The sequence below is a fragment of the Miscanthus floridulus genome, chromosome 13 (genome assembly GCF_019320115.1).
Source record: "Miscanthus floridulus cultivar M001 chromosome 13, ASM1932011v1, whole genome shotgun sequence".
Classification (NCBI taxonomy): domain Eukaryota; kingdom Viridiplantae; phylum Streptophyta; class Magnoliopsida; order Poales; family Poaceae; genus Miscanthus; species Miscanthus floridulus.
In genome coordinates, this window is record NC_089592.1 from 12,806,615 (window position 1) to 12,833,122 (window position 26,508).

Genomic DNA, 26,508 nt, shown 5'->3' on the forward strand with positions numbered 1-26,508 from the left:
GAAGCTAAAAATAATAATTTTAAGACTTCACCTTAAACACAAAACCAAGTTACCACTCGTTTTAAGTTCTGGACAGAATACTGCACCCTTAATAAAATTGATCTCGACAAAAAACCTGTAACTCCAATTGATCCCAAAAACTATCACAATAAAATTGATAAAATTTATAAATTAACCCAATTCAAATCACGGCAAACGGAGATCTAGAACTCGAGATATAAAAAAACAAGAAGCATTACTATGTAACATCTATAATTTCGTGATGATATAGAACATGATGAGAATATATTAAACCCTAATTTCGTGATTAAGTAAAATCTATAAAAGATTCAACAATGAAATTTCTCGCACCACTAACTTGGTGCCCTAGCATAGTTTTAGACAGATGAAAACAAGTCTACGCTTGAGAATAAGAAATCAATCTAACAAATTGAGATATTTTGTGTACGACAACATGTAAAATAAATGTTTTATCTATTGATCGCATTGCATACTGGTAATGAGAAGAGAGGACACCTGAAAGATATGAACGGAAGTTCTAGGGAAGCATATGACTACCATGTTTTGATGTGTTTTCGTCCTCATCTGGATTTCAGAATTTTCATGTTGCTCTCATGCAGCATGCATATACTGTTGTTCGTCCTTATCTAGATTTCAGAATTTTCATGTTGCTCTCATGCAGCATGCGCTGTTCAAAAAGACATCTAGGGTTAAAGCAGAGCACGGCCAATGGGGCAGCAAAACGTGGTAAATCTCAGCTGAGAAAGAAAAACATCATCATTCATTATTGGCGCCCAAGTGATAAGCAACAAGAGTTTGGAACAAGACACTCTCCTGAAAAAGGACGTATAAGCATTTGAGATCTTATTTGGACTATATGTAATTCAATTCTGAAGCATTTTTCATAAATGGATAACAAACATTTAAATACTGAAAAAAAAATTAAATAAATTAAATCATTTACATAGACAAAAATATGGAATGCTAGAAAACTAAGAACATACAATCATTTACATAAATAAAGTCACGAAATGCTAGATCTGTGGTTTCAGAAAAAATAGGGAAAAATAATCAAACCATTTAGAGGTAGCATGGGAGAAAGACTAACTCAAAGTTTTAACTGCAGATTTATATAAAAGAGAAGAGAAAAAGGAATTGTTCACCAGCAAGATCAGATCAGATCAGATCGAAGACGTCAAACGGCGGCGAAGCCGTGCCTACGTGTATGTAAACGCTAAGATTAGCTAGCTCAGGCCGAGGTGCCGTGTCCAAGTTGGTCCTAGTTTATAGATCTGTCTACGTCGCGGCGTTTGAAGAAATTGCAATTCTGCTGCTGCTGCTGCTACACGTACTATCTATATATAAGCATGCATCCCCCCTCGTATGTTATATTACTCCAAAATCCAAAATAAGAAATAAAGTACTCTTGCGAGAGCTAGATAGCGAACATTCATTCGTCTTGATTAATTGGGCTCCATCTTGGCCTCTTGCATTGGGGAAGATGACGACTCTGCCCAAATCAGATGCGGCCGACGACTCTGCTCAAGAACATGGGTATGTATGGCACCAGAAATCCAGAATTGGTTTTAAAGGCTTTTTTTAGATCAAAGGCTATTGCCCTCGCCCCCCCCCCCCCCCCCACCCCTCTAGAAATGACTGTAAGAGGTGAGAATTCTAAGGATCCATATTTAAAAATCGATTAATAGAGGCAACCATTCTAGGAACCCCCCTATAAATAGTTATCTTAAAAAATAACTTTACATATGAACTTAGAGGAGACAAATTTTAAACCAAAATTGTATATCTCGACGCCTACAAATTTGTAGTTGGCAAAAAAATTATTTGAAACTATTAAGAATCCCAAATTTCATTTTACGCTCTTAGATTTAAAATTTAAAATCTACATATTTTAAACAACCTCGTATGTTTTCTTTTTGATTGGGTACAACTTGGATGCACACAACCCACACACTCACACCACACACATGCGTGCGCGTTCGTACACCAGCAAAGAAGAGATGCGGGGGGAAACACAAAGTATCACCGAACGCCCACGTATGCGTGTACCCTAAATTTTCTGAAAAAATTCTAGAAAAATGTGACAAAAGTCATAGCTCTCAATACGTCTACACAACTTTGTAGTTAGCAAATTTTTCTATTTGAAGTCCTCTAAATTCCTAAATATTTGTATTATGTTCTAAGATGTTGAAATTTAAAATTTTGGAATTTGAAACAACATCAAACATTGACATAATCTCTACCAAAGTTGTAGTTATCAACACAGTCTACAATTTTTTGCTCTTAAATAGTTTTTTATTTCAAAAAATGGACTTGTAAATATTTGTTTTAAATTTCTCAGATTGAGATTTAAATTTATGAATTTTTCAAACTATCTCAGATGAAGACACACCCTATATTGTAGACCTTACCAAGATCTAAAAGTTTCTATTGAAACTTTTTCCTTCGAAATCAATATTATGAAATCTTGATACAAAATAATAGTGTCCTATATATACCCACCCAAAAATATGTAGTGCAGTGGTAGAGAGGTGTTATGTGGTTTGAATCATGAAAGACACTTCGGCAGAACAAAGGTTATTTGATAGAGATGATTAGTCTGCTCACCTCTATTAATAGAAAACACCCGCCACTAAAAATGATTTTGTAAGTAGTAGTGAAATGAAAATCGATGCATGGCATGGTCATGTGTTAGTGGTGTTTTATTTTGAGGGCAACTAAGCACTAAGGCGGAGTTATACTATTATTCTTCACTCGTAACAAAAATAAATTGCAGCGCTATTTCTCTGTGACAAAAATTATTGGCTGGATCGAAAGCTATAATTGGAGGAAAAATGAATTTCAGGATTTTGGGTGTGTCACACATATGTTTATCTCTTCTTTATGTGCCATTGCAAATTTATATAAATGTAAGAGGTATTTCCCCCCAATTTTCTTTATTTTTTTGCAAATTTTTCCAAAAGTGTTTCTAGTCTTGCCAAAAGGGAATAAATATTTTGTTAGGATAAAATTATTCTAGTGCATAGATAAATGAGGGCAGCTAGTGATGTAGGAGTATATCAGTACAAATTTATAAAATTGTAATTATGAACTTGTTAGCATTGCACATCTTATGATTTTTCACTTTAGTAATCTAAATTTTTTTAAAAAATAAATTAATGGTTAAATTTAAATAAAGCTACCATCATATTTTACTTTGGCAGGTATCTTAGCTTGAAACAAAGATGGTACTAGCTTCATCCCAAATTATAAGTCGTTCTAACTTTTTTAGATATATATGTTTTTTTGTGTATCTAGACACAGTATAAATCTAGGTGCATAGATGAAATTGTGCACCTAGAAAAGCATTCTTCAACATTCGTTTGTCTTCAAAATTCATTTATCTCCCTTCTTTTGTCTTATAATATATATGCCATATATGTAACATTTGTATGCAGGGTTGTTATGTTTATGATGCTAACGGGAACAGGTATCTGGATGCACTAACAGGATTGTTTTCTACAGCTTTAGGTATGTCCGTTCTTTTGAATGAGAACTTCTTTTATTTGCAACCAGAGCACCAACGAGCTTTTGGATTGAAAGCAAAGAGACCCCAATTTAACAGAAATGTTGTGAACCGATAATGTGGATAAGTGCATGAAAGAAGTGTAGACTTGAGAAAGAGTGAGGATAAAATATCTAGTGTTCTCTTTGGGAAAAAAGGCAAAGAAATTTTTTTTATTAGCTAGTTGATCAATTAGGGTTCATGCTAGCTCAACTAGAATTTTGGATGAATTAAAAATTACACAGAGCTTTGTTACTTGTGGATGTTGGCGCAATTCACTTTGACCTGATGACATGCTAGTTAATTAAAATTTGATGTGGTCGGACATTAGGATTTATTGTGTTTGGGATTTTTTATGGAAGAACATCCTTATATGTTTGGAGTCTTAGCTGAATTTTTTGAACTGCAATTGTTTAGCTCAACAACTTGTGTTACCCCGGGTATGAGTTTGCAATTGTGTTTCATATAGGCTTGTCTGCTTTATAATCATGTATGGCGTTAGCAAAAAAATAAATTGCTAAATGGAATGCATCAAATGTTTAGATCTTCCAATGTAATGCACCAGCACATTTCAAATTTCTAACTTTGACCAAAAAATCTAATAGTATAACTTTGTTATAGTTAGAAATCACAAGAACAGAAAAATGCTTTAAAGTATGAATCCAAAGTATTAACATATATAATATAATACACGTCATTGAACTAACTACTTGTCAAAAGTAGTTCTCAGAAGGCATGGGCACCTTATATTGTCCAATAGAAGGATTAGTGAATAATTGGTGAACTGGGGTGGTTTCATATATCATACCATTCATACTACTTTATTTACAGGTGGTATGATCCGGCCTTGATTAGCTAGTGAAAGCAGCAACTAATTATTTCATATGCCATACCATTCATGCTACTTAATTTACAGGTGGTAGCGAGCCTCGGTTAGTCAAAGCAGCAACTGATCAATTAAACAAGTTGCCCTTCTACCATTCCTTTTGGAACCATACAACTAAACCGTCTTTGGTACATATCCTGCATCTTTCATGAATTGTTGTTTTATTTGCATTCATTTTTTTAAGATATTAATAAAAGGTTGAATGTTAGTTATGCCTTAATTGTCAAAGAACTATGCAAACACTGATAACAAGAACCTTGCTCCTATTTGCAGGATCTTGTGAAAGAACGTATTAGTATGTTTACTACTAGTGAAATGGCAAAAGTATTCTTTACATGCAGTGGTTCAGAAGCAAATGATTCTCAAGTAAGGATGTTAAAGTATCAACCATTCTTGTAGTTTACACCTAGAAAGTTTGTATCGTTTAGAAGAAATACCAAAATGTTGAGTTACAGTCTGAAACATTTCAAGTTCGAGTTTGAATATGTGTGAAAATTAATAAATATTATGAAATATGGAAGAAATGAACTAGGTTTTAAAATACATGTGAACTAGTGATTGAAATGTAGATGATTACTGAACAAATTATCAAAAGCAAACATGAATTTAGGCCAAACTAAGTATTGTTAGCCAGTTAGTATTCTTATAGTCTTACTACCTCCCACAAGTATTACACGTGATCAATAACCTACAGAACCACACGTTAGTTTACATGTCATATTACCGTTGTCATGATTCAGTTCCCTCAAAAGTACTATCGATGGTACATCTCTTACCACTAAAAGTTGTTTTTATCTGTCATGAAAGAGTAAAAATGTTGCAAGAACTTGTGATCTGAAGACTAGATGCACCAATAGATAATGAAGATTGTAATTTATACTATTTACATGATGGTTGCACATAGTTCAAACATCATGGTTTTGCAATATTTAATGAACATTGTAATTTATACTATTTACATGATGGTTGCACATAGTTCAAACATCATGGTTTTGCAATATTTGTACCATCTCTATATTTCTCTCATGCAAGGATTGCATGTTGTATCATATATTAGAAGAGTATATACTATGTTACTGCTTTGCTTTTTCTAGGTTCTCATTTCTTATCTGTTATATTTCCTTCATCATGTTTATGCCTTTAGTATACCTATGATGGATGAAATAGACATAATAGATACATATATACTCTTAACTTTTCTATCTTGTTCATTTCCTTCCTTTGTAACTTTCACAATGTTGGTTTCACATATTCATCTTCTTACTCTCATAATATTGGTTTATATATAATTATATTCACCAGTAGACATCCCCAAGGAGGCGTGATGCCAAGCGTCTCACCCTCTCCCGTCGCCTCGCCTACCCCTGCCTCCCCGCCGACGCTCATCCCGAGCCCAGCGGCCACCTCCACCCCAGTGGCCACCTCCACCTCGGCCGCGTAGGCGGCCAATCCCTCCCCATCGGCGACGGCTACCGTCTCTTCCTCTCCTATTGGCCTCGCCTTCCCCTGCCCCTCCGCCGTCGCTCATCCCGAGCCCGGCGGCCACCACCACCTCGTTCGTGCAGGCGGCCAATCCCTCCCCATTGGCGATGGTTTCCTCCCCTCCCTTGTTCTCTCGTGGTCGTTCCAAGCATGAGCAGTGGGACTGTGATAGTCCAGGCTCAGAGTGCTCCGACGGTTCTATTCCATCCTTTCGCGACTTCGTCATCTCGTCTGCTGGCCCGGGCTCCTCACCCCCTTCGGTGGCCACGGTGACGGATGTTTCTGCCGCAGTTGAAGTTATCCCAGCGCCAATGCCTCCGCCTCCCAGGATCGTCCTTATTTGCCCCTCTGCTCCTAGGCGGTGTGGTGCTGAGAGGCCTGGTCCAGGAGGTTGGGTGAAGTTCGTGTCGCGTGGCAAGCGGCGGAGACATCGGCACGAAGCACGGCCCCCTCATCGTCAAGTCCCTGCTGATTTAGTGGGCAAATGTTTCTACTGCTTCTCTGCCGGCCATACTATTGCCTTGTGCCGTCAGAGAACTAGGTGCTTCCATTGCCATTCGCCGGGGCACCGCTCCTACGTGTGTCCCATGGAGTCGGCTGGTGGTAGTGTCTTGCTGCCGGAGCACATCTCTGTCTGGAGGTGGCTTGGGCCAGTCATGTCGTCGCTTGGCACTTCTTCCCGCAACGGTTCTCCGGCGGGTGAGGAGTCTGGGGTCACGGCAGCTAGACTAGTCGGTGGTGCATGTGTTGTGCGTGGCCCAGCAGCTACCATGCATGTTTGGAGACGCAAATCTCCAGCCCAGTTGCCGGCCGGACCCATTCCCCACAATGGCACTCCAGCGGGTGAGGTCTCTGGTGATGGTGGCGAGGACTGCCTAAGGAGCTATGACACCGGGACCAGGGCAGCCATGGGAGACAGGGAGGCGGCTTGGGCCAGTCATGTCATCGACGTTGGCCTCGTTTCCGATAGCCGGCCGCTTCTTCCACTCCTGCTGATCCTGGGCCCTCAATTTCTTTGACGGTGGCTCCTCCTGATGCCCTTGCCGCGCCTACGTAGTCTCTCCAATGCATTATCAACTACGATGATCGTATGGCCAGGGCACAAGAAGACCTCATGAATGCCGTGATCGTGACTGTATGTGGGGTGGAGCCATTGGCCCCTGCAGGTGAGGTGGCGGAGGTGCTTGGTGCTTGTCTGGGCATCGAGGCAGGTTCCCTAGTGCTTCGTCAAACTTCTAGCTCGAGTTATCTCCTCGTCCTTCCTAATTCTGGCTTCATTCAGCGCTTGATGGATCAACAACAGCCTCCCCTATGCTTGCCTACGTTCACTCTCCTATGTCAGCAGTGGAGTCGATTGGCCGGTGCCTCAGGGCGGGTGCTGCCATGGTTGATCGACGTTGAGCTTCGGGGAATTCCTATACATGTGTGGGAAACCTCAACTGTGGAGCAGTTCTTGAGCCCCCTGGCCTGTATTCAGCAAGTTCACCCGGACACTATTGGGTTGAGGGGCTTGGTCTCTTTCAGATGTTCAGCATGGTGCTTCGACCCTTCTGCTCTCCCACCCACCAAGGAGTTGTGGGTCTCTGAACCTCCAGTCGCTGCCATGGATCGTCCCCCTATGAAGAGGCTTCTATCCTACCCTGTTGAGACTCGGTTCTCTGTGCTGCTCGGGCCCGGCGCTCCTCCCCTTCCCCTCTACCATCTCATGCTAGGAGCAGAGGCAGTGAGGGTCCCTCTGATCGACGGAGGTGCCACCGTCCATCTTCCCCGTTGTCGTCTGATTCCTCCTCAGTGGACGATGATAGAGGTGGTTCTCGACGTCAGCCTATCCTCGAGCGGGTGGGTCCTTCCTCATCATGCGTTGTCCATGTGGTGGATTCTTTAAGCGGCGTCATCATGGCAACCTCTATGCCCGCAGTTCTTCTAGAACCGGTCATGGGTTCCTAGGGGACGCGCGATGTCGCTTAGGGCTCCCTAGACATTGAACCCCTTGGGCTTGTGGACATTAATCTAGCGGCGACTGCCAACAGCTTAGAGGGCCCTATCGATGGTAGCCCATCAATGGTCTCTCCTACACTTGTGCGATTCGATGTGCTAGAGGATCTGGAGCTCCCCTCTACTGGCTGTGTTCCACCTGGGCCGACCTCTCATGGGCCTATGGACTCCCTAGTTCCAGACCTACAGGTGGCCGAAATTTCCACTAGGCTTTTGATGAGTGGCTTTAGGACTTCGGCCGTGAGGCTGGGGACCATGGTGAGGTGACGGAGTGCCTGCCGACCTCACCGTGTTTGCCCCTGTCTCTCCTCCGATGAGGCGACGGTAATGCCGACCTCGCCTCGGACTCCTCCACCTTCCCCTCCCATCCCCGGTTTTGACCTCCTAGTCACCCCGCCGCTGTAGTCTCAAGCTCTGGTGAAGCCAATCTTGGTTTATTCTAGGCGTTGCTTCTGTCCTTCTAGGTTACCCACAGTCGGGGTTGAGGCTGCGGAGCTTGCTGCCCCATCTCTAGCCTCCTCACTGAGGCCCGCGGTAGCTACTGCATCTGCTCCGCCGTCGGCCTCCTCTTTGGTTGACCCGGCTGTCTTAGGGACAAGGCCTCTCTAGGCGAGCGCAATGGTTCTGCCTCGAGCAGCCGCTCGTAAGCCCTCCCCTTTGGCAGCGGGTGTGGGTGTCATTCAAGAGGCCCCTGCTCCACCTCCAGCCTCCTCTACTGTAGTCCTGGTGGCTTCATGGGCTGCCTTCATCAACAAACTTGCTCGACGCGCAGGAGGCCTTCTCCCTGTCTCGGCCATCAATAAGCGGCGAGGCTAGACCATACCAATAGGTGACACCCCCGACGTAGCCATTGCCTTGCTGGTGCGAAGTCTGAATTTGGACTCAACGACCTGGAAAGGAGATCAAAGAAGAAGGTAATGAGGACTCTTGAACTCATTGAGGAGCATGAAGGTATAGATCAACAGGCCCTAGATGAATATGCAAAATTGTTTGAGCAGCCCCTACCTGATGCTCATCTCCAGGCTCTGGCAGCTCTTTTCCATTGGTCTCTTCCTGAAAATCTGGATGAGGGAGAGGGTGGTGTGCTGCTGTATTAAGCCTCCTGATGTTTTTTCTTGGTCGTTTGACATGATTGTAATTTATGGATCCTTCCAAAATTCTGATTTGGAATGTTAGGGGTTTGAATTCTTCATCCAGACAAGACTCTCTGCAGTCTCTTGTGGTTTCTTCACGGTCGGATATTGTGTGTGTTCAGGAAACAAAAATTGCAAGCTTATCTCACAGGATTATTCTCTCAGCTCTTGGGGCTGATTTCTCTGATTCTGCTGTTGTCCCCTCCACTGGTGCTAGTGGAGGCATTCTGATTGCCTGGAGACGTCATATCGGTGTTTCTAGAGTTCAGAGGGTTGATAATCACAGTGTAATAGTTCAGTTTGCTGCTGAGGATGGGCAAGCATGGTGGTTAACTTGTGTCTATGGGCCGCAAGGTAACGACGATAAAATCCATTTTCTGCAGGAACTACGTGATATCCAAGCAGCTTGCCTAGGGCCGTGGATGATTGCCGGGGATTTCAATCTAATTTATAAGGATGAGGACAAGAATAATGCTAATTTTAATAGGGCCATGATGGGTCATTTTAGAAGGTTTATCAATGATCTTGCTCTCAAAGAAATTCCGCTACATGGCCGCAAATTTATGTGGTCAAATCAGTAAGTTTCCCTACTTTGGTGAAGTTGGACAAAGTTCTATGCACTGTGGACTGGGAGAACAGATTTCCTAATTGTTTGCTACAGAGTTTGGCTTTGGATGATTCGGATCACTGCCCGCTTTTTCTTGGCCTAAGGGATAACAACACTCAGGGTCATCGCAGGTTTCATTTTGAGTCCTTCTGGCCCAAACTAGATGGCTTTCAGGAAGCCGTCTCCGCATCCTGGACCTCAGTTGCTGCTACTCCCTGTCCTTTCATCACTTTGGCAAGAAAATTCAAGCCTACCACCACAGGTTTGCAGAGTTGGAGTGACCAGATGGTTGGTCAGGTGAATTTCTAGCTCGCTTTATCTAGGGAAATTCTCCATCAGTTTGAGATCACCCAAGATAGTCGTCAGTTATCCTCGGGGGAATTGTGGTTCAAAAATAGTCTAAAAAGCACAGCTTAGTTCTAGCTTCCCTTCAACGTACAATTGATCGACTGCACTCAAGGATTAGTTGGCTCCGTGATGGAGACGCCAATACAAAGCTCTTCCATCTTCATGCTCGTCACCGCAAGAGGAAGAACTTTATTGGAAAAATTGTCGCTGGTGAGCAAATTTGCACTAGTCATGAGGATAAAGCTACAGCTATTGATGATTTCTATGAAAATTTGCTGGGTAACTATCCTGACAGGGAGTACACTATCAATTTAAATGAGTTACAAATCATTGCACATGACCTTGCTGATCTCGAATTCCCTTTTAGTGAGGAAGAAGTGTGGAATACTATTAGAATCTTACCTTCAGACAAAGCTCCCGGGCCAGATGGCTTCCCGGGTCGCTTCTATAAGGCTTGCTGGCCCATCATAAAGGAAGATATTATGTCGGCGGTTTCAGTAGTTTGGAGCAGGAAGTTTGTGAACTTGTGTGTCCTCAACTCAGCCTATATTACTCTCCTCCCTAAAAAAGATGGTTCTGATCAGCCTAAAGATTTTCAACCCATAAGTCTGGTTCATAGCTTCACCAAATTAATCACAAAAATGATGGCCAATCGCCTTGCTGGTCGTCTACAGCAAATGGTCTCTCCAATTCAAAGTGCCTTCATAAAACGGCGATTCATACAGGATAACTTCATGTTGGTTCAGCAAACAGCGAGGTTTCTTCATCAACAAAAGCAGCCTTGGATTCTTCTCAAGTTAGATATCTCCAAGGCCTTTGATTCTATGTCGTGGCCTTTCCTCCTGGAGGTACTGCAGCAGCTTGGTTTCGGGCAATTATGGAGAGATATCATTAGTGGGCTGCTCTCCTCGTCTTCAACCCAAGTGCTTTTAAATGGGGTGCCTGGGGATCTTATTCATCATCGCTGAGGATTACGGCAAGGTGACCCCCTCTATCCCATGCTTTTTATCTTGATAATGGATGTGTTGGGGCATATGATTACTAAGGCCACCAGTGAGGGTTTGCTGCTACCCTTGTCATCTCGTGGTTTATAGCACCGCATCTCTATGTATGCTGATGATGTGGCCCTCTTTCTTCGCCCGGAGTCTGGGGATATCACTACAACCATGGATATCCTTAATCTATTCGGTGAAACTTCTAGGCTCAAGACTAATCTGCAGAAAAGTACTGTGATCCCTATCAGGAGTGCTGAATTGGAGATTGCTACAATACAAAACCTGCTGCCCTGCCCTCTTTCAGAATTCCCATGCAGATACTTAGGTGTGCCCCTATCTTTAAGAAAACAACTAAAGAACAAGTGCAGCCCATTATTGACTGCATTGCAGATCAACTACCTAGTTGGAAGGCAGATCTAGTGACAAGGGCTAGAAGAAGGGTACTAGTACAATCTGTTCTTACAGGGATGCTCATTTACTTGGCTATGGCCTTTGATTTTCCTCCATGGGCTTTCAAAGCGGTGGATAAAATTCAGCGTGGTTTTCTTTGGAGAGGCCATAAAGATGCAAAAGGTGGACATTGTCTGGTGGCCTGGGTCAAAGTTTGTCGACCACCGGAGCTGGGAGGTCTGGGAATTTCAGATCTCAAGTCTCTTGGCTGGTCCTTGCGCATGAGATGGGTTTGGCTGCAGAAAACAGAACCTCATCATCCTTGGGCTGCTCTCCCATTACATGTGCCTGAGCAAGTGAGAGCCTTCTTCTCTGTAGCTGTGAGTTCTATAGTTGGAGATGGTCCAAATACTCTTTTCTGGACAGATAGGTGGCTCCATGGGTAATGCATTGCAGACCTTGCCCCTCGCCTTTTCGGAGCTATTCCCAAGAGGAGGGTTAAGCAGTGCACTGTCTAGGACGCTCTCACTAACCAGGCTTGGATTTCGGACATTCAGGGAGCTCGTACAGTTGGTGTGTTGGTGGAATTTCTCCAATTATGGGATTTATTGATGGATTTTTAGCTGCAGACGGAGGTTGAGGATAGACACATATGGAGGCTCTCCTCCAACGGATAATACTCGGCTAAGTCGGCATATGATGGGTTCTTTTTGGGTTCTACTCTCTTTGGACCATGGGAAAGATTCTGGAAATCTTGGGCACCGCCTAAGTGTCGCTTCTTTATGTGGCTGGTCGCGCACAACAAGTGTTGGACGGCTGATCGCCTGGCACGTCGCGAGTTGCCTCATCCTGAATATTGTCCTCTCTGTGACCAAGAAGAAGAGACTATTGACCATCTCCTTGTCCATTGTGTGTTCGCAAGAGAATTTTGGTTCAATCTGCTCAGACAACTCGGTCTTCAGATACTGTCCCCTCAGCCTACAGAGTTGTCCTTCCATGCTTGGTGGGAGAAAGCTAGTAGCAGCACCGCTGATGGGCTGATAAGGCAAGGAGTTAATTCGCTTATTATACTTGGAGCATGGACTATTTGGAACCATCACAATGGGTGTGTTTTCGATGGAGCAGCTCCAAGCTTAGCTGGTGCTCTGATTTTAGCTGGCGAGGACCGCCGCTTGTGGTCTATGGCAGGGGCTCGAGGATTATCTTTCCTGACTGCCTTCCTCCCCGGTAGTTAGAGTGTCTAACTCAGTAGTGGTCGTCTTGTGTGTTTATGTCACCGGCGCGAGTGTAATCCTAGAAACTGTTGGGGCGTGTGCGTGTGTGTGTGGTGTGTAAGGTGTTGTTTGGGCTCTTGCCCTTTATTCTCTTCTTAATTTAATGAAGTGCAACTCTCCTGCGTTTTCGAGAAAATATAATTATATTCAATTATTTTATAGGTCAAGCTAGTATGGTATTATAACAATGCATTGGGGAGGCCAAAGAAGAAGAAAATCATTGCACGATCACAATCGTAAACTATATATTATTTATCCACTTATGTGCCTCACACAAAGAATGTAATTATTACTTTGTTATATTTTGTTTTTTGTACACTTTTTATATAGCACATCCATTGTCATTTATTTTAATTGATCCCCTCTAAATCCCATTTTGTAGATGTTATTGTTAATAAGTTTTACAGAATCACTTTTAATGTCATGCTTAATGCTTATTGCAGATATCATGGAACAACATTCATATCGGCTAGCCTATCTGGGAGAGTATTGTTTTCCTTTAAAAAATTAGCTTGAGATCAAAATATATCCAACATTAGAGATTTCACTAATGAAATCACTACCTCGTATTTGAAACTGTTTTGCTGATTCCTTCTACATGTTTAGTCTTCCTGCCATGCACCAGGACTTTGATCTACCAGGAAATTTTGTTCTGCACACAGACTGCCCTCACTACTGGCGTTTTCATCTCCCTGGTACTCAAAATTATGCTTTATGATTATCCCAACAAATTTTTGGATGAAATGATTTTTGTGGCAAACAGGTGAGATGGAAGAAGAATTTGCAAGTAGATTAGCCAACAATTTAGAGAATCTTATCCTCAAAGAAGGGCCAGAATCGTAGAGCTCTTTTGATTGGCCTCAAATAAGCTTAATTAATACCAGACTTTACAGATCTAATCTATTTTCTTTTTCCCTTAGATCGCTGCCTTCATTGCTGAACCAGTGATTGGTGCTGGTGGTGTCATCCTTCCTCCAAAGACATATTTTGAGAAGGTGGTTCCACATGTTATAATTTAAAGCTATATGGTGTATTTTTCTAAGTGGCACTAGTATACAAACGGTTTTTGCTAATGCTAGGGCTTTTTGTCCACTGGCGGTTCATAAAGAACAGGCGCAAGTAGAAATAGAACTATGGGCCCATAGCTATGAACTATGAATGGAGACACATCTCTACTAGTGGGTTTCCTATGGTTACACCAGCACAAATAATTTGAAATCAACTTTTTCTTATTTTTATGACCTCAGATGAAGAAATTACCTAAACTAAAGTTGTAGTACTTGAAAAGATCCGCAACTTTTGAAATCCGCCAATGTACATATGTTTACACAGGCAGTTTTCTTAACCTGCCGCTAGTCCAAATAATTTGAAATCAACTTTTTCTGATTTTTATGACCTCAGATGTCGCACCCAGTTTTAAGAATAAAACTAGGTACATCCCATATGTGTGCCTAGGAATTCAATTCACACATATAGTTACAAATGAAGGGGTAATATCAAAGACAATGCCTTTATTACATAGCGCATAAATATTTGTTACAAAAGACATAGTATTACTTTACAGTATATACTATAACTCTATTCTTCTGGCAAAGCCTCCAACACCACAGAAATCATCAACTGGTTGATCACATGCCTAATACCTCTTAGAAAACTCCACTGAAGAACCTTCATCTGGTACCCATCCGGGATTTTGCCAAAGTATTGAAATAAAACAAGTGTAAGCTACTACCACTTAGCAAGCATAACATGAGGGGATGCAGGCTTAAAAGGCTTGACACGGCTGAACTGTGGTAAGCACTTTTAGTTGGTCATATTTTATTATTAATCATAAGTTTCTAAGTTATGCTTAGGCTCCCGAATATGAATAATTAGAGATATCAGCAATTTTAATCATAACCCAAACCATCCAAGTAACCAACTATTCAGTAAGGATCTAGGCCGCACGTGTCTATGAGCACAGCTAATATACCAGTTTTACACTCTACAGAGGTTGTACACTTTCATCATGAGTTGTGTTGCCCATGTGCCTGGGTTAATTACTTCCAAAACACTTCCAAGGTGAGCAGGTAGGGTACACTACGAAGCATTTCCCTTGTCGTTCTAATAAGAAGCAGCCGCTAAGGATTCCATCTCCCAAGTGTTATGGAGTCCTCTCAAAAAATGGCACTAATACTTGTAGCATAGTACACACCCTGGGGATGAGGCCCATACCCAGCCTGGTATGCCCCTCTTGCCCTTTCAATAAACTACTACAAACTAGAAAGAGCAAGGTACTGGACTAAGACCAGAGCCATGTGGTCCTCATGGTTGTATTGTAAGTCCTAGGTTGACACGGAAAGATGAGTCCTTATGGAGAGAAACTAGAGCATCATAAGAAAAGGCCCAATGCTCTAGCCCCCTTTGGTTCCATGTTGCTAAAAAGTGTCTTTTAATACCATGTTGCATATATCTTTAATTGTATTCTTTAATCAATATTAGTTGGAGCAAACTGAGCATACTACCCACATGCAAAACCCATAGGTAAATCAAGGACAGGATAATCAATATCAAGGTAAATAGACTCCAAGCAGTTCTTTAACATATGCATATGAATTGAGATTGCATTAAAGTGAATACGTAACAAGGAGCCTCATATTATACTTGCCTTAATTCAATGTATCGCTGTTGGTCTTGATCTTCAAAGAGTTGCTTCAAACCACCCACGTAAAACTCACTGTCCAATCGAGATCAAGTAGCACCACACAGGCATCCATACATACATGCATAGCAAACATATATAAACTAATTAGAATAATACACCAAACAAAATTAAAAGAAGTTAAAAGGTTTTAAAATTGTTCTACGTGATGCTACGAACACGGCAGACGCGAGAATCACTCAAATCGGAGTTAAAACAGAGATTCTACACTCGAAACAAGATTCTGTGGCAGTTTTGTAGTTTTTTTAAAACGGACCTATACGAAATTTTGATTATAAACACGAGGGCTATCCTAGAAAACTACCTCTATGGATGGCGGGTTCTATTTTTATAAAATACTGGGTTCAAAATGGAAGAAAAAGGACTTAACTTGAAATACTTTTGAAAGGGAGCAAACCGTGGGTTTATTCTATAAAAGGTGAGGGGCTCTTTAGCAAAATGCGCTGCGCGAAGGGGTAAGTTCTAATTTGAGCCGTAGATCCGTGGATGGACGGTCGAGGCAGGTTGGGGACGTTTGGCTGGCTGAAACAGAACACCGGCACGGTGGTCCTCCATGGACGGCGACGGATACCTCACCGGAGTTAGCCGAGAACGACGTATAAGCCTTGGTTCTCCACGGGGAAGGCACAAGGAGGTTCAGCGAATGATGGTGAACTCACCTAGACACCTTTCATAGATGGAGGTAGCTCGGTGATGGCGTAGGGCACAACGGGGTGAATGGTGGCTCCCTATGACAGTTCGGCGGCGATTAGGGACCACACGAGAGTGAGGGAAAGAGGAGACAGGGGCTCAGGAGCTTTGAAACCTCAGTGCAAAATGCGTCAGTGGGCTCAAGACGACAGAAAGGCAGCGAGCAGGGGCTTCAATGGCGATGGGTGAGCTCTGCTTTGATGGTGAGATCTGAAATGAGAATGCGTGCGGCACATAGCTAGGGCAAAGGCGGTGGCCTGCATATGCGAAACGGGGCGTGGATAGGGCCTTGGGCTTTATAGGATGGCTTGTCATGCTTATCACGTGAAATCCTAAAGGAACCGGCATCCTGCTGAGGTGGATTCCATTGAGGAGAGGAGGCCAGGTCGGAGACGAGAGGAAGGAGATGACGGTGTGCAGTGGGCCCAGGATGGCAGCGACTGAGGGCGCGGGGCTGGCTAAAAGCTCTAGTTTGGTTTTGGTGAATTGATGAAACCCTAAGTGCTAACCTAGTTTATCAAGTAATCATGAGATAGGTAGCACACTCCAAGTGGTGAAGCAAATGAAGATCATAGCATGATGATGATGCCATGGTGATAATCAAGTGCTTGGACTTGGAAAGAAGAAAGAGAAAAATAAAAAGCTCAAGGCAAAGGTATAAACCATAGAAGCTATTTTGTTTTGGTGATCAAGACACTTAGAGAGTGTGATCACATTTAGGTTTGATAGCCGTACTATTAAGAGGGGTGAAACTCGTATCGAAATGCAGTTATCAAAGTGCCACTAGATGCTCTAACTCATTGCATATGCATTTAGGATCTAGTGGAATGCTAACACCCTTGAAAATGTTTGTGAAAATATGCTAACACATGTGCACAAGGTGATACACTTGGTGGTTGGCACATTTGAGCAAGGGTGAAGTAGTTAGAGGTGAAAAGGAGTTAGTCTCACTGGTCACATGGTGACCGGATGCTGGTCCTAGAGGAACCGGCGTGTTCGGTCAGTTGTAACAGCGGAGATGCTGGCGCCTGTCAAATGACCGGACGCTGGGTCGTTCAGTGACCCGACACTAGAGGCAGGGTCCGGTCCTGTTGTCGGGTAGCACACAGATGCTAGGGTCTCTGACCGGACGACGGCAGGGTCCGGTCGTGCATGACCGGACACATCCGGTGGGCAAAATGCATTTCTAGAACCTTACTGGAAATGACCAGACGTTGGTGGCTCAGCGTCCGGTCAGTTATAGCGCAGCGTCTGGTCAACTCAAGTGATCGTTGAGATCAAGACACGTGGCTGTCGTCAGGCGACCGAACGCTGAGGTCTAGCGTCCGGTCAACTTGATCGGAGCATCCGGTCAGCCCGCGTTGTGCCCAGTGAAGGGGTACAATGGCTCTATTTTGTGGGGGCTTCTATTTAAGCCCCATGGCCGGTTGAAGCTCACACCTTTGGCAATTTTCATTAACATAGCAACCTTGTGAGCTTAGCCAAAGCCCTCCTACTCATCTCCATCATTGATTCATCATCTTTGTGAGATTGGGAGTGAATCCAAGTGCATTGCTTGAGTGATTGCATCTATAGGCACTTGGTGTTCGTGTTTCACTACAGATTTCGCTTATTACTCTTGGTGGTTGCCACCACCTAGATGGCTTAGAGCAGCAAGGATCATCGAACGGAGGGTGGTGATTATCTCTGACTCTGATCGTGGTGATTGTGAGGGGTTCTTGACCTTTCCCCGATGGAGAGCCAAAAGGTACTCTAATGGATTGCTCGTGGCTTGTATGATCCTCATCTTGTGTTGGTTGTGCGGCACCCTATTGAGGGTTTGGCGTGTGAAGCCAATTAGCGCGTGAACCTCCAAGTGAGTAAATCGCCACAATGAGGACTATCTTGCTGGCAAGCAAGTGAACCTCGGTAAAAAATCATTGTGTTCATCATTGATTCCGAGGTGATTGGTCTTCATTGTTATTCATCCTTATGATTGATCGGTTCATTCATCTATATGGTGGTATAACCTTCTTGATCACTCTCTTTACATTACCGCAAACTAGTTGTCAAGCTCTTTATTGTAGCTAGTTGTGAGAGCTTGCTTGCTTAGTTGGTGTGGCTCTTTAGTTAGCCTTTGAGATCACACTAACATAGGGTAGTGTCTTAGCTATTGTGTGAATAGATACTATCTAAACTAAAATTGTGGTAGGTGGCTTGCATTTTAAGTAGGCTAGCGCAACACTTGCTTCGCTTCATAATTGTCTAACCATTTTGTTAAGTGTTGTTGTAGAAATTTTTATTAGGCTATTCACCCCCCCTCTATCCATTAGGACCTTTCAAGTGGTATCAGAGCTGAGGTCACCGTGATTTGAGGCTTAACAACCTTCAGTGTAAAAATGGCTCAAATCAACAACACCAAGAAGCCACCCCAATTTGATGGCACAAATTATCCTTATTGGAAGTCAAAGATGACCACACACATCATGTCAATCAATAGAAAGGTGTGGAAGGTGGTAGAAACCAAAACTGAGATTGGTGATCCAGAGAATCCTACCGCAGCCGAAGAAGTACTTCTCCAAAACAATGACATTGCTCTAAGTGCTATTCATGATGCAATTGATGTGAGAACATTTGAGCAAATCAAGAATATTGAGATGGCTCATGAGGCTTCGAAGAAGTTAGAAGAATCATTTGAGGGCACTCAAGCCGTGAAGGGTGCAAAGACTTACATTCTCAAGGAGAAGTTTGCAAGCTTCAAGATGAAGGAGGATGAGAGTGTGCTGGAGATGTTTCATAGGCTTCAAGTGCTTGTCAATGATCTCAAAGCACTTGGAGAAGAGGTGAAGGACAAGGACTTCTCCCACAAGTTATTAAGATGCTTACCTTCAAGATTTGGCACATTGGTCACTATTCTAGTGAGAAGCGGTTTGGACACCATGACACCAAACCAAGTATTGGGGGATATAATGACCGATGACACATATAGAGATGATGATGAGAAGGAAGAAAAGAAGGATAAGAAAGATGAGAAGAAGGATGACAAGAAGAAGAGCATGGCATTCAAAGCCACATCATCCAAGGGCAAAGCTAAGCAAGAAACATCAAGTGAAGAGGATGAATCTTGGGATGATGATGATGATGAAAAGATGGCCCTCTTTGTGAAGAGATTTGGCAAGTTCATGGTGAAGAAGGGCTACCGTGCTAGAAGAAAGAAGTCTTCATCCAAGAACAAAGAAGAGTCAAGAAGGTGCTTCAAATGTGAAAGCAAAGATCATCTTGTTGCTCAATGCCCATACAATAGCGACAATGATGATGACAACAAGAAGAACAAGAAGAAGGACAAGAAGGAAAAGAAAGAGAAGAAGGACAAGATGGCATTCAAGAAGAAGAAGGGTGGTTCATATATAGTCACTTGGGATAGTGATGCTTCCTCAAGTGATGATGATGATGATAGTGATGATAACAAGACCACCCAGAAGAAGGTTTTTGCAAGCATTGCTATCAATGAGAAGCCTTCTCTCTTCGAATCTTCATCATGCTTCATGGCTAAGGCCACTAAGGTACAATCTTGTGATGATGAAAGTGATGAAGAACATGATGATGAAAATGAACATGAAAATGAAAATGATAGTGATAGTGATAATGATGAACCCACTAAAGATGAATTATTTGACATGCTAGAAGATGCTAGAGAACACTTTAACATCAAGAGAAAGGAATGCAAAAGCTTGTGTAAGGAACTAAAAGACCTTAAGCAAGCCTTTGATGAGCTCAATGCATCTCATGAGAGCCTAGAGGAAGCCAATGAAAAGCTTGGCAAAGCTCACAAAAAGCTTGAAAAGGCTCATTCCTCTTTGCTTGATGAGCAAAATAAAAAGAAGCATGTTGAAACTTGCAATGTAGGTTTAACTTGTGATATAATTGATGAATCACTATCCATGCCTATCATTGTTACTCCTACTAACCCTTCTTGTAGCACCTCCACTTCTACCTCATCTAGTAGTGATGGTCTCACTTGTGATGCCTCACTAGTGGTTGAGAATGAGAACCTCAAGAAGGAGGTCAATAAGCTAACTCACACCTTGGCTAAGGCCTATGGTGGTAAGGACTACTTGCTTATGTGCTTGGGTAGCCGAAGAGCTTCTCTCTACAAAGAGGGATTGGACTATACCCCTAAGAAAGGCAAGGCGGCCTTTGCTCCTTACAAGACTAGTTTTGTGAAGAACAATGGTCGGTTTTGCACTAGTTGCAAGCAAGTGGGTCATAAAGAGCAAGAATGCAAAAACAAGAGCAAAAATGCTAATGTATCCTCCATTAATCTTGATTCATGCTATATGCTTACTAAGGGTGCAAATGGTGTGAAGGCTAAGTTCATTGGTAAACCATGGATGGGCTCAAAGAAGAAAGCCATTTGGGTACCAAAGAGCTTAGTGACTAACCTTCAAGGACCTAAGCAAGTTTGAGTACCTAAAAAGAATTGATCTTTTTTTGTAGGTTAATTATAAAGCCAGAGGAAGGCATTCGGTTCTTGATAGTGGGTGCACTCAACACATGACCGGTGATGCAAGAATATTCAACTCAATCAACACCAATGGAAATGATGGTTACGATAGTATCACATTTGGTGATAATGGCAAAGGCAAGGTCAAAGGGCTTGGTAAGATTACAATATCCAATGACATGAGCATATCCAATGTGTTGCTAGTAGAGAGCTTGAACTTCAACTTGCTATCCATGGCTCAATTGTGTGATCTTGGATTCAAATGCATATTTGGGGTAGATGATGTAGAGATTATAAGTGTAGATGGCTCTAACTTGATCTTTAAAGGCTTTAGATATGAGAATCTATACTTGGTTGATTTCAATGCTAGTGAAGCTAGATTATCAACATGCTTGTTCACTAAGTCTAGCATGGGTTGGTTATGGCATAGAAGGCTTGGTCATGTTGGAATGAAACAATTGAATAGATTGGATAAGCATGACTTGGTTAGAGGCTTGAAAGATGTTGTATTTGAAAAGGATAAGCTCTGTAGTTCTTGTAAGCCGGCAAACAAGTTGGAAACACCCATCCTAAGAAAAGCATGATGAGCACTAGCAAAGCATTTGAGTTATTGCACATGGATTTGTTTGGGCCAACACAATACACTAGTATCGGTGGAAACAAATATGGCTTTGTGATAGTGGATGATTATACTAGATACACTTGGGTATTCTTTCTAGTGGAGAAAAGTGATGTATTTGCAACATTCAAATCATTTGTCAAAGGCATTCACAATGAGTTTGAAACAACCATCAAGAGAGTTAGAAGTGACAATGGTAGTGAGTTCAAGAACACTAGAATTGATGAGTTGTGTGATGAATTTAGAATTAGGCATCAATTCTCGGCCAAGTACACTCTACAATCAAATGGGCTTGTTTAGAGGAAGAATAGAACACTCATTGATATGGCAAGGTCTATGCTTAGTGAGTACAATGTGAGTCAATCTTTTTGGGCCGAAGCTATCAACATGGCTTGCTATTGCAGCAACCGCCTCTATTGTCACCGATTGAAAGAGAAGACACCATATGAGCTCTTGAATGGTAGAAAGCCCAACATTCTATATTTTCGGGTCTTTGGTTGCAAATGCTATATCTTGAAGAAAGGCACTAGATTGGGCAAGTTTGACAAGAAATGTGATGAAAGATTCCTACTTGGTTATTTCACTACAAGCAAAGCATATAGAGTTTGGAATTTGGATAGTGGTACTCTTGAGGAAGTTTATGATGTTGAATTTGATAAAACCAAGGGTTCACAAGTAGAGAATGAGAACTTGGAAGATGTTAGAGGCATTCAACTTTCAAATGCCATGAAGAACATGGATGTTGGTGAATTGAGGCCTAGGCAAATGAATAATGATGAAGATGATCAAGTGCAAGTGCTCTCTAACTCAAATGTACAAGATGATACAAATCAAGCTAGTACAAGTGGCTCTCATGACAATGAACAAGATCAAGTGGTTAGTACATCATCTCAATCCAATGATCAAGCAAGTGCAAGTAATCAAGTTTCAATACTCCAACCAACCAATGTTGCAAGGGATCATCCATTGGACACTATCATTGGTGATATTTCTAGAGGTGTACAAACTAGATCAAGATTGGCTTCATTTTGTGAGCATTGCTCATTTGTGTTATCCATTGAACCAAAAAAGATAGATGAAGCATTGAAGGATATTGATTGGGTGAATGCTATGCATGAAGAATTGAATAACTTCACAAGAAATCAAGTATGGGAATTAGTGGAAAGACCAAAGGGACACAATGTAATTGGAACCAAATGGGTCTTTAGAAACAAGCAAGATCAAGATGGGATAGTAGTAAGGAATAAAGCAAGATTGGTAGCACAAGGCTATACACAAGTTGAAGGTCTTGACTTTGGAGAAACATATGCCCCAGTTGCTAGATTGGAAGCAATAAGAATCTTGCTAGCCTATGCTTGTGCCCACAATATTAAGCTCTATCAAATGGATGTTAAGAGTGTATTTCTCAATGGATACATCAATGAAGAAGTATATGTTGAGCAACCTCCTGGTTTTGAAGATGATAAGAAGCCCAACCATGTGTATAAGTTGAAGAAGGCATTGTATGGATTGAAGTAAGCACATAGAGCATAGTATGAGAGATTGAGGGACTTCCTACTCTCTAAAGAGATCACAATGGGTAAGGTTGATACCACTCTTTTCATCAAGAAGATTGGAAAAAATCTATTTGTCTTGCAAATCTATGTTGCTGATATCATATTTGGATCAACCAATCAAGATTTTTATGATGAGTTTGGAAAGATGATGGCTAATGAGTTTGAGATGTCCATGATTGAAGAATTGAGTTACTTTCTTGGTCTCCAAATCAAGCAATTGAAAAATGGTACATTTATGAGTCAAGGCAAGTACATCAAGGACATGATCAAGAAGTTTAGAATGATTGATAGTAAAGCCATTAGCACACCAATGGGAACCAATGGCAACTTGGATAGTGATGCAAGTGGACATATGGTGGATCAAAAATTGTATCGGTCTATGATTGGAAGCCTACTCTATGTGACCGCATCAAGGCCGGATGTCATGTTTAGTGTATGCATGTGTGCAAGATTTCAAGCCTCACCAAGAGAAAGTCATTTGAAGGCTACAAAGAGAGTATTGAGGTACTTGAAGCATACACCAAATGTTGGTTTGTGGTATCCCAAAGGAGCAAAGTTTGAGCTAGTTGGTTACTCCGACTCAAATTATGCTAGATGCAAGGTTGAAAGGAAGAGCACCTTGGGCACATGTCAATTGTTGGGAAGATCACTTGTTTCATGGTCATCAAAGAAGCAAAATAGTGTTGCATTATCAACCGCCGAAGCCGAATACATATCCGCCGGTAGTTGTTGTGCACAAGTACTTTGGATGAAGGCAACTTTAAGTGACTTTGGAATCAAGTTCAAGAAAGTGCCATTGCTATGTGATAATGAGAGTGCAATCAAGTTGACCAACAATCTGGTTCAACATGCAAGAACAAAGCACATTGATGTCCGCCACCATTTCATAAGAGATCACCAACAAAAAGGGGACATTTGCATTGAGAGTGTAGGCACCGAAGATCAACTTGCCGATATATTCACCAAGCCATTGGATGAGAAAAGGTTTTGCAAGCTAAGGAATGAGTTGAACATATTGGATTTCTCAAATATGTGTTGATGCACCCCCCCCCCCCACTCATATGACATGCCTCTTGTAACAACCCAAAAATCCATACACCAAAAATACCAACTACAAAATTTTTCTCAAAACTCCCATGTGATGATGAGTGTCATGTATAGAAACCCAACCTAAGAGATGCATTAGGTCTAACCCCAACCCAAGTCAACACATAAGCATGGCATGTCATTTGTTGATTATGATTATTTAATTTCTAACAAATAAAGTGATGCATACATTTGTTAACTCAAATTGTGATTTGGATTTCCATTTGTTTTATGTTATGCTTAACAACTCTTTTAAAGAAGCACACCATAAAGTAATTACTATTCAAACCAAAGGATAAATGTGTAAAAAGAGAAAACTAATTCTATTTTTGATATATAACAAACTACACCTATGTTGATATACAAAATAGCTAAATAAATTCCTAATATATATAAAAGAATGTGGTGGGCCTCATATCTAAAACTCCAATGAATTTGGTGCACCCATTTTGAATTCAAATACCAAAACCAAATTTGAATTCAAATCAAGGAAGAAGAAAAAGAAAACAGAAAAAGGAAATGAGGAAGAGGGCCTCGCAGCCGGCTCGGCCTGCTCGGCTTCGCGGCCCAGACAGCCCAACCGCGCCCACCTTGCACCGACGCGCGCGCGTACGTGGCCCACGAGCTAGCCCAGCACGCCTCAACCGCCCGCGCGTTTCCCCGTTTCACTTGCAGCCGCTGCCACCGGGCCCCACGCGTCAGCCACACTCCAGCACAGTGTCATCTTCCTCACCCACGCCTCAACCATCGCACGACCAGGACCCGACAGCGATGGTAGGGGCGGGCCAGGGGGTCACGCCTAGGGCATGACCCTGTCCCCCTTGCGTCGCGCTCACACAACCCCGTGCCACCTTCTGATGTGGTGCACACACCTCCACCACACAATGCCGTCTGCCATGGGAGCTCGGAGATTCAGCTATAAAGCCATGGCCCTGGGTTGCCCTAGCGCTCGTCCCATCACCCCACCGCCACTTGGTGGCCAACCACTTCACACCGAGAGTAGAAGGCTGAGGAGGAGTTCGAGAGAGGAGGGCGGAGCCACTGCCAGGAGGAGGACCGAGAGCACGCCGGGGTTCGAAGCACCGTCGCGGATCAAGCCAGAGCGGACAACACTGCACGGCACTGCTTTCGGAGCTACACGGCCATGACCCGTCACTGCACCACCATCCTCTCGCCCTCAACACTGACGGTGAGCCGTTCGCCGCTGAGACCTCCTAAGCCCCATGGACACGAGCACGCACAGGCGCACACCGTAGACACACGCACAGCCGTGGCGAAGCCACCGCGGCCGCATCACCATAGTAGAAGCGACGCCACTGCCTTGGCTAGCTCCTCCTCACTACAGAAGATGCCACGCTCATGATCAAGGTAGATGTAGGTCACTAGAGGACCCCGGGCCACACCGCGCCATGGCCGGAGCACCGTCGCCACCGCGTCGACTCCACCATGGCTAGGTCCACTGGGAGCGCCTGGCATCTCCTTGTCTCGCCCGTCCTGTTCGCTGGAGCCACGGGTAACTCACGTGCACGTCCACGACTGCCCTGACCGTCTTGCCAAGCCCTGAAGAACCGACCACCGCTTGCCGGTGTACGAGGACTGCCGCCACCACGGCCAGCCAACTAGAGCCGTCCAGCCACCATGTTAGCTTCACCAGGGCACCCGCCATGGTAAGGCCAAGATGATACTCACCTTAGTTGAACACTCGCGCCGCTGTGGAAGCTCGCCGATGAGCACCGCCACGCCGATCCGCCGTTCATCGTGGCCAATGCGCTGGAAAGCCCCGACCGCCACCTAGACTCCACTATCGTGTTCACCACGGCTAGGGAAATCTTTTCCCCGCCTTAATTGAACACCAGCACCGCCGCAGGGGCTCACCAATGAGCTCGTCGCCAGTGGAAGCACATCGGGGAGGAAACAGAGGATTCATCCTCGCTGGCCACACACGCGCGTGCACCCGGTTCACGAAGACCGCAACGGAGGAGATGAAGGGAGGACTCGGTCCACTGTGGACCCTGTCTTAGGTCCATGGACCGTGAACCTACGTCCGCCATGAACCACGCACCATGAGCCAGCACTGTGGACGAAGCCCAGTAGAGGCCCACAGCTATGACGTGGTAGCGTCACAGCTTGCCACGTGTCCAGCCCGGCCCGGCCTAGACCGGCCCAACCCGAAGCCCTATCCAGGCCTAGTTTGAACCCGGCCCGTATTGACCGTTGACTGGTCAATGTTGACCATTGACCTAGCCCCACATGTCAGTGGCATGGACACTCTGGACCCACATGTCAGATGCTGACGTCATGCTGACATCACGCGAGACCCACACGTCAGAAGCAAACACGGCCGGGGTGATGTCATGCTGACGTCATGATGACATCAGCTGCTGACGTCAGCAGCCCTGGCCCCACACGTCAGTGACCTGACCCATTGACTCACCGTTGACTCGACGTTGACTTTGGCCAGACCCACCTGTCAGTGACCCGAAAGCCCTAGTCCCACCTGCCGGACTGATGATGCTGATGATGTCATGATGACATCAGCTGGACCTCACCTGTCAGTACTAGAACCGAGATGATGAGATCAGCATGCCATGTGGACCAGCCACAGTGTGACATGTGTCAGCCCAGTATTAATTCAGCCTTTTTCCATTTTTAGAAATAGATTTAATCTTTGGAAATTCATAACTAATTCATACGACCTCAG

The 26,508-nt window shown here is 43.5% G+C and overlaps 1 pseudogene; it reads left to right on the top strand.

Annotated features, from left to right (window-relative positions):
* The first annotated feature begins 683 nt into the window (after nucleotides 1-683).
* LOC136499471 (probable gamma-aminobutyrate transaminase 4) overlaps nucleotides 684-26,508 on the top strand; it is a 34,252-nt pseudogene continuing 8,427 nt past the window's right edge.